The sequence below is a fragment of the Aethalodelphis obliquidens genome, unplaced genomic scaffold (assembly GCF_003676395.1).
Source record: "Aethalodelphis obliquidens isolate GAN/ISIS:26980383/991018 unplaced genomic scaffold, ASM367639v1 scaffold4, whole genome shotgun sequence".
NCBI classification, from domain to species: Eukaryota; Metazoa; Chordata; class Mammalia; order Artiodactyla; family Delphinidae; genus Aethalodelphis; species Aethalodelphis obliquidens.
This window is the reverse complement of record NW_020837948.1, coordinates 60,044,917-60,060,015: the sequence shown is the minus strand read 5'-3', so window position 1 is coordinate 60,060,015 and position 15,099 is coordinate 60,044,917. Positions and strand designations below refer to the sequence as shown.

The 15,099-nt window shown below is 46.5% G+C and overlaps 1 long non-coding RNA gene across 1 annotated transcript in view; it reads right to left on the bottom strand.

Annotated features, from left to right (window-relative positions):
• LOC113617434 (uncharacterized) overlaps positions 1-12,927 on the bottom strand; it is a 61,499-nt gene extending 48,572 nt beyond the window's left edge. The window contains exons 1-2 of the long non-coding RNA XR_003431641.1: positions 9,897-12,927; positions 5,947-6,105 (exon numbers count right to left, since the gene is read on the bottom strand). This is a non-coding gene — a long non-coding RNA (uncharacterized LOC113617434). The remainder of the gene's footprint in view (positions 1-5,946; positions 6,106-9,896) is intronic.
• Positions 12,928-15,099: the final 2,172 nt, after the last annotated feature.

The window sequence follows — 15,099 nt, the reverse complement described above, 5'->3', positions numbered from 1 at the left end:
AGTGCATAGGTGCAAAGAGTTGGTAAGATTTTTTAAAGTACTACTCTGATGTCTTAGTTCAGGCTGCTGTAACGAACTACGATAGACCGAGTGGCTTATAAACAACAGAAATTTATTTCCCACAGTTCTAGAGGCTGGAAGTCCAAGGTCAGGGTGCCAGCACGGTTCGGTTCTGGTGAGAGATCTCTTGCTGATTATGGACTGCCATTTTCTCTTTGTGTCCTCACATGGCGTGAGGGGTGAGGGAGCTCTCTGGGGCCTCTTTTATAAGGGCATCAATCCTATTTATGAGGGCTCCATTCTTATGATCTAATCACCTTCCAAAGGCCCACCTCCAAACACCATCACATTGAGGATTACGTTTCAGCAAATGAATCTTGGAGGGACACAAACAGTTCACACCATCTAGAAACTTTACCTATTTATTTTTTTAAGTCTTTTGTCCCCCCTTTATCATTGTGTTCTATGGTGAGAGTCAGAGAACAACTAGGCTGGACACCCTAACTCTTTCTTGTCCCATCTCATGCCCAGATTTTCCTTCTGAGACAAGAGGGATTTAATGATGCTAACTCCGAAGAAAGCACACTCTGACATCTCTGAACTATTATGATGCTCTGTGCCTTTCTCCTTATTCCCTCTCTCAACTGCTTCTCTGGCCAAACAGCCAGAAGAGAAGGCACACCTTTCTCCCAATCGAAGTTTGTCTTTCTCTGACCGCTCAGGCTATTTCATGTTCCTCTCATCCAATAAACCCTGTAGGTGCTGTTGCAATAGTTCAGATGGATTCTCATCCTAAAAGTGTAGATTCTCAGGAAAGCCACAGGATGATGATGAGGGCTGTTTTTCTGTTGTGGTGGTGGTGGTGATGGTAGAAGAGGTTGAAATGTTGTTTCTAGAGTTAATTAAAATGAAAAAAGGAGAGTCATCCAAATACTGGGTATTAGAGAGCTTCCTGGAAGGAAATGTCTTAACACTTTGAACCTGTGCAGACCCAGCCTCGGTGGCTCATGATGCTGGCAGGTGAGAAGGCCCTACATCTACTTGTGGGAGGACGACTTCAACCACTGGTTTTCAGTGCCTGACTTTATGGGGTGGGTGCTCTGCTAAGAGAAGGGGATACAAAACTGAATAAGACACAGTTCTTGCCCTCACGGAATTTATAATATTAATAGAAATATGTGAGGGAATGTGATGTGTTGGGCAAGAGAAAAGTTGCAGGTTATGAGGGAAAAGGAGGGATGGCAACCAGCAAGGGCAAAGAGCACTTTGCTTCCATGAGTGCCCTGAGGCTTGAAGGTCAGCAAACCACTGTGTGGACATTCCTCCTGCTAGATCACTGCAGTGGGAGGAGGGGGGAGGAGAGGAGTTCTATGGATCTAATGAGTCCACTTGGGCCTTTCTTTGTGGCCTTAAACTCAGCAGAGTCACCTTTCTAGACACTACTGAGACCACAAAACCTAGATAGTCCTGGTGGTAGAATTATCTGCTTAGAAAGCAAAAAGATGTTAGTGGCTTTTTTCAGAAATGTGTATATTTTGTAATTAATTAAATCAAGTTAATCACTACAGTCTATGGTAGGTACCGAACCCTCAAATTCTAAGGGCACTGACAAGCCAAATATTTATACTAATACATTTAAGCAAAAGGGTGCTGGAGTTGGGGGCAGCAGAACCAGCTATAAAAGGCTGCTCCTGGGCTTCCCTGGTGGTGCAGTGGTTGAGAGTCTGCCTGCCGATGCAGGGGACGCGGGTTCGTGCCCCAGTCCAGGAAGATCTCACATGCCGTGGAGCAGCTGGGCCCGTGAGCCATGGCCACTGGGCCTGCGGGTCCGGAGCCTGTGCTCCGCAACGGGAGAGGCCACAGCTGTGAGAGGCCCGCGTACCGCAAAAAAAAAAAAAAAAAAAAGGCTGCTCCCTCAAAGCCCTGTAGCAGGATGAGCACAGGGCAGGGCTGGAAGGGGCCCCCACAATATACTGCAGCCTGGAGGGCTTTCTCCCACTGGCTTTTGGGATTTCAGCAAATTTTTCAGATCCTTGTCAAGTGCTCTGAAGAATTTCAATCACAAAGCTGTGACTGGAGCCAGCTTTGGTGAGGTCAGCTGTTGGTCTGGGAGATACCGTGATAATGATTGGCTATTGGGAGTTGGCACTTTCTGAAGGACACGTCAGTTCATCAGTCATTGTGTCTTTGAATAATGTTTTGTGTCCTTCGGGGCCTTTCATCTGAAACTACCTTGTAAACACGGATGTCTTGCCCCTGCTGTGAGGTAAGCATCCTTCTTTGAGGAAACTGAAGGAATTCTCCCAGAGACTGAAGGCGAGCTTCACAAGCAGGACTGGAATTCATCTCCTGTCATGGACTCGTGAAACAATGCTCACTGGCTGCACCCCATCGTCTTCCCCTTGGAAGGCAGGGAAGGCAAAACAGCACAACAGGAGGCTGTCAATGCTTAAACTGTTAACTAGCGTTTTTCCAAAATGTGTTTCTGGTTAGTTTAAAGAAGGATAAACAAGATTTAATAGCTGGCAATGAATCACATTTTTTTCCTCCCTAAATGCTATTTGGATCCACTCAAACGCCTGTCATTCTACTTTTGTACAAATAAATAAATCTCCTTTTCTTTTGTGCATTTTTCTCTGTCCTGAATTTCCTAAAATACAATTTGTTTGACGGATGAGTTAAGCAGTTCTGAGATTTGTTTTTGGCTCTGCAGGCAACTGGGTTGTTTTCTCATCATAATTCAGTGGGACAAGGTTATCACCCCGCAAACACTAACACCTCATTTAGAACCAGAAGCACTCCCCCACCAGAAGAAAGCAATTGCTAATGTTCTGATATAAGTTTCAGTTGTTACATGTGAAGTTTCCTTGTATTAACATCTCTGCCCTGCCCCTTCCCTTTCCTCTTGTTTTAGTTATGCTGGATGTACTTTGTGTATACAGTCATTTTGAAGTGGAATTACAGACAGAAAGTCAACTTGAGAGAAAGCGCAGAGGTGGGCCCCTCATCTGCTTAGGCTTGAGACTCTAGAACCAAGAACCTGACAAATAGGGACAAACCTCACTCTAATCTGAAAGCAAAATGAACACAGAGAGTATTTTTTTCTCCTGCCACAGAAGCATGGATTTTTTTTTTTAAGACAAAGACCTGTGAAACAGTTGAACTGAAATTAAACCTATGTATTTTCTAAAGTAAGTGTACTGAAATGTTTTCCAAATAGACTCTGAATCAAGCTGACATTTCATTTGGTTTCAAGTCCTTGGTTAAACAGAGAGGTGCCTTTTAAATAATTGCCCACTATAATAAAAGATAAGCCAAGTCAATAAAAATATGTTGTAGGTCTTATTTTCAAGTTCTCCTTACTAACACAGAGCCTCTGTGAGCCTGTTTCAAGTGCTCTATCAGTGCTTCTCATAATCAGAAATGCTGTTGCCCAGGAAAGGCAGGAAGTTCCAAGAAGAGGGCAAACCCAGAACCCAGAAGTGGGCTTGTGTTTCCACCGGTTCTCAGCTGGGTGGTTGGGAATGAAGAGGGAGTAGTCCTGCCATCCCATCTCTCCCCATTCCAACCACACAAGTTCAAGCACAAAGCCTTGAAGCAACACAGCCAAGTCTGAAGATTATTTCCCCCAAGGTTTTCAGAAGATTTATTTCTACAGCAGTACTGTTTAAATGTGCCTTTCGGTACTTAGCATATTGAATTGCAATAATCTGTTTACAAGCCTATAGTTATCTCAAGAGTAAAGAGTGTACCATCTTTGAATCTCCCAGTATCTAGCACAGAGCATATTAGATAACCTTTAAAGGATTAAATGAGTGATGCATGAAAGAAAGAGTACCAAATGGCATTGATTAATAATCAATTTCCTTTCCCAACGTTCATTTATCAGCCATGTGTAATAAAATATATAGTTTTTTTAAAAAGTAACATTAAGAGTATGATTTTCATTAAGTTTCATGAAATTTTGAAAACAGCTTATGGGGTTTCATCATTATGTCCACTGGGTCCTGGCATCCAAGAAAACTGAGCTGGGAACTACTGGCACAGGCCCGTGGTTCTCAGCCTGGAGTGTGCATTAGAATCACCTCAAGGGCTTCTGTTAACACATTGCTGGGCCCACTTCCAGAGGTTCTACCCAGTAGGTTTGGGATAATGCTGATGCTACTGGTCCATGGACCACACTTTGAAAAACACTGGTTTAAGAGAATGAGTAGGGTGGTGGATGATTTCTTGTGCTGACTGAACTGCATGAACTTCAATAGTCCATTCACCCATCTCACAGTGGCCCACGGAGATGGAGAGAGACAATGACACCTTATATCCACAGAGTATTTCAAAACACAAACCCTGTACCACTTACATGAGCACACCTTTCTCAAACTTACTCACAGGGATGTAAGCTACAAGTGAGAAAGGAAGTAAAGACAATGGTGCTTTAGAAAATCGGAAGTACTACAGAGATGTATTGTTTTATCATCACAAAGATCCAAACTTCATCTTGGGCTTTTCCCACTAGGGCCTTCCTGGGTTGGACCGCTTAGCATAGAAATACTGATGTTAATTTAAGGAAACAAACCCACTAGGTTAGGAAACATGAAAAATAGCTGAACAGTTTTATGTGTTGGGGTTTGCATGCTGGAGGAATCCATGATTTTCTGGGCATTCTACTGAGCTGATACAGAAGGACTGGCGTCTGTTCAGTATCTGTGCGTTATGTCTCTACCCACCGATGCCACAAGCACCAGGGTTGTTTCCTGGCGATCTGTGCACTCACGTGGCCTAGCTGCTGGCAGTCCTGACTCTTAACATTAATCAACTTGACATCTGGAACCAACCTGAGACAACCCATCTGATTGCCACAGATGCCTTTACTTTTCAGCTGTCAGCAAGGAGATTATTCCGTTTAGGGTGCCACGTCTACACCACACAGTCTGCATGGAGGGTTGAGTGGTGTGTTAGAAAGTAAGCTGAATAATCTGGGAGTGTGGGTGAGACAAAGATTTCCCTCAGTAATCTGTCAACTCGAGCCTAGCCCAGGAAAGCATTTTGCCTGCAGCAGCAAAATTACTGTGGTTGGGTAGAGCTGACTAGATTATGTTCTACATATCCTTGGAGTGCATATTTTGCAAATTACAACATCCTTGAGCTAATTATATAGCAGCGGCAGCAGCTACTTTCAAAACCCTTTAGCACCCATTGGTCAGCTACAGCTAGGACTGCTTTCTTTAGTGGCACTGGGGAAGATGTCAAAACCTCTCCTTAGGTGAGTTCCAAAGAAGCCTAGGCACTGCTTGGTGACTAGTAACCCACTCATTGTCATCATTACGACAGTAGTATGGGACTGGGCTGGTGGGCATGATGTCAATTACACCCCTTTTCTATTTTAGCATTTCATGCACTCTAATATGGGAAATGAGGCCCAGGACATTGTCCATAAGAGCAGCTTGTTGGAAATTGCTCTGTGATATGTTAGGATGATGCAGGCAGTAAGAAATCAAACTTTCCCTCATGGAGGCAAAAGAAATATGTAGATAACACTGTAAATCAGTCGGGAGTCAAACATCTACCTGGATTGTCACCCACCATTTCATGGCATTGATTTCTCAAAGCCTAAAACCATAAAGAACCTAAACCAGGGTGGAAGGGCATCCTGGCCTCCCATGTTCACTGAGTTAATTTTCTCCTCAGAACACACGCAGCCCCATAATTAGAACATTTACCAACCATAAATACAATTTAAACTCTGTACATGTGTGCCTACATGTGTGGAGAAACTTAGGCTGAGATACGGTTTCAATAAAAACTGTCCTTCTGCGCTGATTAGAATGTGTAAAGAGGAAATCTGTTTATACCACAATCTACTCAAAACTTGTGTTGGCAGCAACACTCTCAGCTAATAAATGTCAATAGCAAAGCTACATGGAGGGTATGAATTAAACTACTCACAGTCTGGAGATTCAGAGCTCAGTCTAAAATGGCATGTCCAACTCGTTCTGCCATGTCCGCCGTGAAGGAATGCCATAAGCCCAGGGCCTATGAAGCTCAGACTGCTAACAAAGGGGATGTGTTCAATGATGTTCCTCCGTCTTTCGAGTTCAAGTCCACCTGCAAACAGAAAGGAGGTTTTAGAGGAAACTGCAGAGTCCTGCAATGTTTTGGTAAGGCGTTAGTATTTATTCTCCGTCTTTTCAAATAATGGCGGTATCATTCTGGATCTCTAGTAGCATGAAGAATGAGATAATTGGATTAACTAGAAATCAACAGGGCATTTAATTTTTTTTTATGCTCCATTTTTCATTTCTGGTGGATTTCATAAAAACCAGAAACCAAGCACTGTCCATTGAGTGCGTCCGCCCATGTATTCATCCCGACCAATAGCAGCCCTGGTCTGATTAATGCAAGATCCCCTGAGGGTCTATGGAACTCAGAAGAACCCTTGGTCACACTCAAGAACTAGTAGGAAGAGGAAAAACACAAGTAGAAGAGCTGAAGGTGGTGAAAAATCACAAGTGAAAAATAGATAGTCTATCCAGAGGTAGAGTGAGGGTGTGGTATGGGGTAGCCTGCTGGGAGGGATGGCTGTGTCTCTTCCTAGAGGATTATTAAAGGATGACACTGGTATGTCCAGGGGTATTGGTGAGAGCCATAGAAAAAATCTCCAGGTGATAGAGTCTTCTCCTTCAGGTTGGCTGTAGGATAATCTACATTTATTGAGTTGGAGGGAAAGGTGAGGGGGCAGCATGCCTGTAAAAACAGTAGTAAAAGACAACAACAATAATAGTATCAGCAAATATGTGCTACCTGCCAGACACTGCTTATTAACACATTAACACATTTATTAACTCATTTCATCATAACCACCACCACCCTAGGAAGTAGGTATTATTATCACCCCCATTTTACAGATGAAGAAAGTGAGGCACAGAGGTGCAGAAAATTCCCAAAGTCATCTAGTCAGTAAGGGGTGAAGGCAGACTCAGGCAGCTCCCTCAGAGTCCGGTGCATTAGCTTGAGTCTCTATTGCCTCTCGAAAGAACCAGCACCCAGCATACTGAGCACTGTTCTAAGCCCTTTGCTTGCACTCACCCATTGAGTCCTCCCTACAATGCTGTAGGCAGGTACTATTATTCTCCCTATTCTGCAGATGTGGGCCTCGGGCACTGAAAGCTAAGTATGCATCACTGTTAAGAAGAGCTCCAGAGCCCTCGTTTGTAACCATTGCTCCATGCTGCTTCCCCACAGGCTGGCGAAAGTCAACTGAACATACTCGAGTCCCCTCTATCTTTTCTTCTGCCCCATTGCACTTTCTCTCACTCCAGGCTCTGCCAGAACCCCTGTTACACTCCTGAGTGACTGAGTTCTTATTTGCCTGCCCAGTGCTGTCAGAGGCGGTATGACATGGGGCCACCTCCTCGGACCAGCTACTTCTCTGGGTTCTTCAGGCATTTGCTCAGATCCGATTCACAATGGCGAAGGCTGTGTGCACCCAGCTAAAGACAAAGAGAGAGTCCAGATGATTTAGACTCAAGGAAAACTCCAGGTAGCAGTACAGTCATGTATGATATAAAGCACTTTCAATATATTACACCAGTGCTTTCACACAGGTTTTTTCATTTAATTCTCTTACCAACTCTGAGAAGCAGCCATTGTTGTCTCTAATATTAAGAGAAATACTTAAATTCAAGAAAACCTTTGCGACTTACCCAAGATCACACATCTAGTAAAAATCACAGCTGGGACTCAGAATCCATCTCTATATTATGATGCTGCATCACAAAAGAACAATCTTTCCTTCTGCCCTTTATTAGCCCTAAATAATAACAACAGAAAAAAAAAAAAAGGGCTCTGCCCTCAGCTCTCGGGACAAGAGTGGTCATCAGCTCTAATGGACCGCGTGTCTATTCATCCATGCAGCCCCAGACATCCACAGGAGGTGGGACAGGCTCTCTGTTGCTTCATTTCTATGACCTCTCTTTTCAAATGAGATCAGTCTCCACACCCCACCCTGCAGTGCATTTCTGGGGAGCTGGAAGCAGAGGGTCTTCCATAAAGGGCCCTCCTCTGTAAAATACCATTCCTCTGTTCTCCTGAGAGCCCTGGTTAGCTGACCTTTCAGGCACGATGAAAGATAGCTCTTTTTGGTTTATTTTCCCCAGATAGTTGGAGGAATGTTGTTCTGGGCTCGTGTTCAGTGGGTTTGTGTTTTTTGTTGCTGTAATGGTGTTTTGCTATAGTGGTATTACCATATTTTGGAAGTTTTCTAAACCATTGCCTATGCACCCAGGGGTGACTATTAAAATGATGAGGCCATTTTTATAAATCACAAAAATAAATAAATGTATAAAAGTGCAGTTAATAAAATGGGCAAAGCTAACTCAGCTAAAGAAACAACTGAAAGTGTTTTTCAGAATGTGAAGTGAGTTTCATGACCCAAAAGAAGTCTATAGAATTAAAATTCTGTACATTTTAAGGGAAAAAATAAGTATATATGAATAGTGTATATGAATGATAAGATAAATGGTAAATGCTGACTTTGATTTTATATTTTATCTCGGTATCTATTAGATGGAAGAAATATAAATGGAAAAACATAAGCATACATGCATTAGGAATAACTATGTTAGTCTTATTTAAATATAATCATTGTTTTAATAGAATCAAAACATGCATGATAGTTTTTTTGAGTTGCTTTTTTTTTTTTTTAAGTGGCTTTTTGTTCTTTCTCATCCAATATCTACAATCTTTACCACATAAGATATCATAGTCAGAACCTGCCAAGAAACATCAGAAATTAGACTTTCTGGATCACATACCAACCTTCCTCCCTCTCTCCATCCACTGCCTCTACCTGCCTCATCCACTGCTCTGCCCGGAGCATGGCCTCCACTAGTTGGGGTTTCACTGACTGTACAGAAACTTACTCCTAGTCTCCCTGGTCATCCCTGAAAACTCGCATAGGTGGTTTCCCAAAGGAGAAGAAACTGACTGCCAAATGCTCCGTGTGCTGGGCAAGATTTCCATGAACATATGAATACATTCATGGAGGAAATAAAAATTAAGTACTTGATAATTTCATCAATGGGAAAAAATTCAACTGTTTACAGGTTGACCAAAGTTTTTAAATGTGTGTTTTGTTTCAGATATTTTAGGGGCAGGCAGGGCTTTCGGCCTTCAGATGGGGGGGGGAACAGGGTGAGTATGGAGGTTCCAGGCAGTATCTCACCTGCAGGGCTCCTCCAGGCTCTTTCAGGCTGCCCATCAGTGGTGCTGACCATGGCTTGGGCCTCAGTCTTCTGGGACAGGTGCTGGGTAAATCTGACAGCATAGGCTCATTATAGATGATTACAGATATAAACTTTGGGCAAGATCTGAAGAAAGCAGGTTTCAGACCAATTGGACTTAAACGAGCTATGTTTTAAATGACAGAGGTGATGGGCCATGAGGGTCATCCTACCACATCCCACATTATTAAGGGAGGGGGGCACCTCTTCCCACAGAGCAATACCATGAAGAGGCAAGTGGTCAAAGATCAAGTCTTCTGCCAACTACAGAGCTCATAAGACTCTGATCACCTACAAAACATTCGGTCCTCTGTGTGTGTGGTCTGAAAACTCAAACCAGACAAAGTGAAGGTTTTGGTGGAGGGTGGCAGGGGAGGGAGAGGGTGAGTAGAATCAAAACAGCAACTGTATCTGGATTTGTTTTTAACTCTCCCAAATAAATGCATGTGGAGGAACAGAATCAAACATTTTTCTCAAGCAGAAAGAATTATTTGCCTTCAAACACCAACCAGGTAGATATGGTCCCAAAAATGACTAGAAATGCAGCGGTGTTCCACCGCGGTTGTTCTTTCTAATCACATACCAAATTCCAAGTACTTTTTGTAAATTACTCACAGGCAATTAAGTCCTTTAGATTCATCCTGTGATGGTGGCAGTTTTGTTGGGCCGTTTGTCGTAGAGCAGCTGCTGAGATGCTAGCAGGAAAAAAAGCCACATGATTCTTCAGCTCATAATCCAGTTAGTTTATTTTCCTGAGATTACATTTGGGCATCATATCCATGCAAATAGCAAGGCAGCCAGAAAATGAAGCTCCCTAACCTCCCCACAGGTACAGAATGATCAGATAATGTATTTGGCCTTTTCCTCCCCACCTCACCCCTACACACGCAGACACACACCATGAATTCCAGATTTGCCCTTCAGTTGTTTCCCGTGCACACTGCAAGAGCAGAAGAGGCAGGGGAAAAAAATCACAAAGCTGAGCCAGGCCCCATCTGGTTGCTGGCTTCCCAATCTCCTCATCTAGTTTTCTCTCCACTGTGATCTGAAGACCACTTGGGTGACCCGGAAAAGATTCCTGTGACCTGTGCCGTTCCTCACGCTCTAACTGTGCTGCCATTCTCACTCCGTTCCCTAAGCAATACTGTGTTGGCCCTTCTTACCTCTTTAATGGACATGAATACACTAAGTTTTCTAAGTCTTTTCTCCCCAAGCAAATGAGAAGCTCCAAAAGGGCAGGGAACACATCTGATCCTTTCCTACCCTTCATTATTGCTCGTACAGTGCTAAGCAAATAGCAGTCTCTCAAAAACAAATTGTGTGAGGAGTCTCTTTGGTGTAAGTTTTGTCAGCTGTAGTAGATGGGTAAGGAGGACAAAAGAAAGCAAACATCAAGGAGGACAATTAGTAAGGCAGAGGCAGCCTCTACTAAGAAACCCTGTTAAACTAAAACCCTGTTTTTACAATGGCCCTGATATGTGAACACTATACTCTGAGACAATTCTGTTGTCTTTCTTTCTACACTTTGCGGCTATGCTGACCATGAATAAAAAGTATAACCTTAACCTTAAAATCATTGCTTTTCAGGACAAACCTTCCAATTTGTCTTCACCAATTGACTAAAACTAGTTCCTATAGCTGGGATGCTTTCACGTTCTCTGTGGATTTGTTTTTGGTAGAAAGTACTGGAAAGGCCACAAAATAAAATGCCCAAGGATCTGAAAAGAGAGATTGCCCCTTATAATTTAGACCTATATTCAAGTTGTTATATAAATTTAAATTCTCATTGCTTTTGGGGGGCAGGGAGAGGTGTGGTCATGAGTTAATGGATTATTTGCCTTTTGAAATTTAAGGGATGAAGTAGGTTGGAATTTTCACTCCTTTTCCCCCAGAATATTTTGCTTTTTAAAATTACTCATTTCCAGCATAATAATAAGTCATATGAGACATGAACTGAAGGTAGTAGAGGGAACTGAGGGCTGGTCATCATGAGGCATTGTAAGGGAGCTTTTTCCTTCCAACTTTGGAAAAGATGGACTCTTTGTGGGATGTGGGTTCTGGCCTTAGATCTTTGCTTTCCTGCATTTGCCCAGGAGCAGGCCTCCACCTTACTGGAGTTACCAAAGGTCACTTTAACTGCTAAGACTTAAATTTGGGTCTTCCTTTGTAGAGGAGCTCCTTACTGATCTTACGGCCTTCCACAGATAATTTTGACTGTTTCTGGCACTAAGGTTTAAATGATCAGCTGGATATTCCTCTTCTTGTACCTTCCTCAAGTTAGCCTTGGTCACATTTTGTACTGTGTAAAATCATTATGGTTTTTTCCTCTGCCAACTACTCCTCCCCTTGAAAGAGTAAGTTAGCATGGGATACAGAGGAAATGGCTAATTTCTACCAGGACACTGGGACAACAGCCTGAATTAAGGCGGCAGACGTCCGTCAACAGCTTCATTTTCGCATTCTTTTTTCACTCCTCAATCCTTGGGCCAAAGAAGCCCCAGCATCAGACTCACACCCTCACCGGTCACCCAACCCCACCCCACCCTGGACGCAGAGTCTGCTCCCCAGAGCAGACCGAGAAAGAAGCCTGGCGGTGGGAGGTGAGCGTGCCACCAACCCGAGGCTTTTCACCGCCGGCGTGGATTAAGTAACACCCGCAAAATCAGCATTTGCACACATGCCAGGGGCTGATTACGGGCCTCTCAGCCAGGGCAGCCGACGCTACTTCAGAGCAATTTCTCCAATTTCTCCGCCCCAGGAAAGTCGGGGCGCGGCTCCAACGCACACTCCCGGTCTCCGGAGCCGGTTACGCAGCCGTCCCGCGGCTGCCCACGGGCCAAAAGAACGAGACCGCCCCCCACCCACACCGCTGCGGGCCGGCGCTTCACGCTGCATTGACGAGCTCCCTTTCCTCGACACAGCCTGAGAAAGGAGACTTGTCCCTCCTGGGAGCACCGAACCATCTCTTTGCGGCTCACGAAAGGGCTAGATGGCCCTGAGCCGTCTACACCTCCATCCATCCTCAATCTGCGAAACACGCAGGGTCAGAGACCCATCTGTTCCGGGCTTGCACCACTTCCCTGCGGTTTCACGATGTGTCACTCGGGAAACTGGGCCCGAAGCTCCGGATCGCGGTTTGGAGAAAAGAGACGCAAACGAGTCTGCGGGACGGAAGGAGGGGGCTGCTGGGGGTCGTTCAGTATCAGCCAACCTAGCCCACGCCACAGGAGACAGAAGGCGTCAGGGCTTTGCCCCCTGCGACCCGATTGCTCCCGGGCTGCCCGGCCACCTCCCCTGACCCATGCGTCTGCGTCTCTGGCCAAAGACCAACTGGTTTTCAAATAGTTAGATAAACCCAGGATCTAACTTTCCTTTACAGGACCAAGAGGCTGTGTAAATGTCTCGTGACAGTCGTAATGGAGGGTTATTAGCAGTACAAAGCCTGTACGATTCGTAGCGTTGGTTCAATATTTCGGTGTCGCACTGAAATTGCTGCGCATGTAAACCAATTTCCCCGACATAAGGGTAAACACTATCGTTTGAACTGCGAGATGAAAACAGATGGGCTATCGCAAACAGTTCCCCAAAATACAAGAGACTTCTGGGCCAATTACACGTGGTTAGCTCTGAATAGCAGAGGAAATAGGTTTCTTTGCTGCTAAATGTCACAAAAGTCACCTAAAGGCACAGAAGCCACTCTGTTTCTTCCTAAAATTAATCTGTGCTGGAGCACTTGGATAAAGCATAACAACCCTTCTCCCCCCACCCCTAGACCACCCCAAGGCCACCCCGTCCCCACCGCCGGATTTCAAGCGTTTGTGAAAGAACCGTTTCGCTTGGGGAGCCAGGCTCTAGGGCTTCGAAGTCTAAACCCGCCCGTCGAGAAAACTGGAGAAGGGCAAGAAAATTCGGCAACCGCTCGTCAGCATGGAGGGCCCAAGGAGCACGCGGGGGAAACAGACCCAGAGCGCCGACGGTGCCTGTGGCCTCCTCTCCCCGCCGGGAGGCGCGCGTGCCTCCTTCCGCACTCACGCCTCGACCCGGCGGAGCGGGAAGACAGAGGACAGCGAGGCTGCTTTCGATGCCGGCCGACTGTCAGGGCTCCATGCGCAAAAGAACACGGAGCCCTGCCTCACAGGCGCCCAGGAAAACTCCCGAGAGGCCACAGGACCCGGCCGCGGGGCTGCCGGGCGGAAGCCTGGCTCGGGGCAGGCTCGGGCCGGAAGGAAGCGGCGAGCCCTGCGCTCCAGGCCGGTCAGGCGCCCCCGGGCTGGTGCGGGGCGCGGAGACTCAGGGGAGGCGGTGGGCAGAGCCGGGCCTGCGCCCGGGGAACTGAATCTCGGAGGCGGGAGGCCTTGGAGACGGCCGGCCCAGCCTGCCTGAGACCCTCCCGGAGAGAGACCGGGTGGGACGCGCCGGCTCCGAGCTCCGCCGGGCGCTGCGCAGGGCCCGGGTCACCGCGCTGCCGGGCTCCGGAAGCCGCGCTGGCGGGGCGGCCGGGAGGGAGGAAGCAGCTTGGGCCGCGCAGCCCCGCGCCCGGGAGCCGCGTGCAGGGTTCAGCCGTGTTTCGGTTGCCCTCTGACCCGACCCTGGGCGCACAAAGGCCTCCCGGGTGCGTCGCCCTGGCCCAGCCTTCCAGTCGCTGCCAAATTAATGAGCCCACGTCAGGTTGGGTTTACAGCTCGGCCGGGAAGCAGCCGAGTGGAAAATGAGCCCGGGCCCGCTCGGAGGTACCCGCACGGGTGCAGCGGCCGCCTGGCGTCCTTGCGGCCAGGGACGTCGAGGCCCGCGCAGGGCCGTCCTCAGCTCTCCACACACCCTCTCCCGCTGGCCCTGAGGGAGCGGACCGCCCAGGGAAACCTGCCGGTCTGGGAGAAGCGGCTCTCCTGCTTTCTTCCGACAACACAAACTCCACAGTTAACATCCCAGCATCACAGGCTAGCCGTGCTCGACACGGGTCGTTGGGTTGCGGCTTGGCGACCCTTCCGCGTCTTTGCTGCGCCCCGGGCTGCTGGGCTTTGGCGGCCACGAAGCCGTTCGCCCTGAGCACGGAGGACCGGGGACTCCGGGCATGCGCAGAGGGGGGCATAGGACCCACCCCTTCCAGCAGCACGGGTCTGGGAGGCGTTTTTAATCTGTTGCTGGGTGCTCGGTTTTGAAAGCCAGAGATAAAAGTCAAAAAGGGATTTGTTTGTTTTGAATAAAGGTCGATCTGCTAGTTCATCCCGAAGTCTTGAAGACTGGCTGATGGCTCTGCTCTCTTACTGCCCTTTAAACGCTGTGATGAATTCGGTTCAAGAAACATGATTAAATCTGAAGCTGATAAAGCTTGAGGTATGGATTTATCTTATTTTTCAAATATATTAAAAGAAAGCACTTTCATCTAAAAAACACTCGAAGTGTCAGAAAAGCCATGTTCTGAAGAAGCCCTCTTGCCCTGCAGCTTTGTTTGCTGTTGAGAACCACGCAAACAACAGCGTTGGGAGCAACTGGTGTGACAGTTATCCCCTCTAAAATGCTAATCACTGGAGTGGTGGTGGTGTGTGTTTATTTTAAGTTATGTCAATAGATTTGTTTTTCTTCTGAACCCAAATTGAGGTAGTACCATTGAAGAAATTGAAATTTTGATTGGAGGAGGAGAAAGGGAGTGGGGGAAAAGGAGAAGAAATATGGGAGGGCAGAGGATTTTGAAAAATAATAGGGATGGGTATCAATACAAACAGAGGATACCTAAGGAAACCAGGAGGGCACCAAAGAATTAGGGAGCAAGAACACCTGAAGATGGGCCAGTGAGAGAGAGTGAGAGAGAGAGAGAGGG